The sequence below is a fragment of the Olea europaea genome, chromosome 10 (assembly GCF_002742605.1).
Source record: "Olea europaea var. sylvestris chromosome 10, O_europaea_v1, whole genome shotgun sequence".
NCBI classification, from domain to species: Eukaryota; Viridiplantae; Streptophyta; class Magnoliopsida; order Lamiales; family Oleaceae; genus Olea; species Olea europaea.
In genome coordinates, this window is record NC_036246.1 from 42,567,526 (window position 1) to 42,568,940 (window position 1,415).

The following is a 1,415-nucleotide window of genomic DNA, read 5'->3' on the forward strand; positions in this document are numbered from 1 at the left end:
GCATCCAAGTTATTTTGAACTTAGTATAATCCTTCGTCCATAATTGCATCAACGATTATATTTTGTTAGTTAAAGTACAAAATCGCAATTTGGTTGTCGTATTTCGGTTAAGGTCATATTAGATTAATTCGAACTAATTCAATCCTCGTGGGATTGATACTTGGACTTATAGTCCATTTTACTACTTGTTAACGAACCGTACACTTGTGGTGGATGTAAAATTGGAATAAACAATTTCGCGAACAGGTTTTTGGTAGAATGAGAGGAATGAATTTCGGAGTTTGTCAAGATTGTAGAAGTAACGCTCACTTCTTTGGACAATACCAAACAAAACGTGGATGCCCTTCATGTAAAAGCGGATTTTGAAAATGTTTTGAGGTAGAACGGGATACTAGAAAGAAAGGGTACTTGTTCTTTACGTGTAGTAACGACTGTGGTTATTTCGATTGGGTGAAAAATGAAGATATAAGCAGGGAGTTGAGTACCATTAACGAAGAGGTGAAGCATGAGCCCAACGAGGAATACAAAGACTTGCCAAAAGTCTTAGACAGGCTAGCTCGAATTATCGAGAAACGAGATGTTGACATAACATTGCACGTTACATTTCGCAAAGGAAAAGGAATCGTAGAAAGTGATGGGAAGAGAAGGGACCGATGTGAATGGGTGATGTCAATTTGTATTTGCTATATGCTTTATTTGTACTATAAGAACTTATTGGTCATAGTATTCTTCGATATTCAATGCTTAATTTTGTCAACGTCATTCGAACTTTGGACATAAGTTTAATATTTTGCGAATTGTTGTATTGCTTAGTAGGCTTGTTTTAATATTTTTGCACAATTTTGTTCCACAATTAGTAGGCTTCTTCAAGATGTACATTGACAGAATAAATTTGCCTCACTTTGCATTAAACAAACAAACAGGTTTGAATATAAAATACAAAAAAAACAACAACAATGTTGGTGCTTGTTTTGCATTAAAATCAAAAGTCCAAATCAAAATTTATATCTTAAACATTTCCCAGGACCAAGTCACGTGAACAAAACTCGATTTTAGTTCCAACAAGACAAACTTCGACCACGAAAAGTGTTTGAAATCAATTCGCATGTAACAACAGTTTTAGGAGTTTTTACACTAAGATCTTGAAGGCTTGAATCTGATAGTACTTCACACACAAATGCACAATGGTCTGCCCTTGACCCACGATCACTCAAGCTGCATCAGGTTTCGCACGAACCAATTCTTTCATGGCTTCATTCTTGCCTTTTACTCAATGTCTACAAATTGTTACAAATTAGGAAGATCAAATTACACGATCCCTCGAGCTGCATAATTAACTAACTATTATTTGGCCAAACTAATAATAAGTAGCCTATTTCAGTTTTCTTGGGTGCATAAATGAGGGCTGAGAAGCG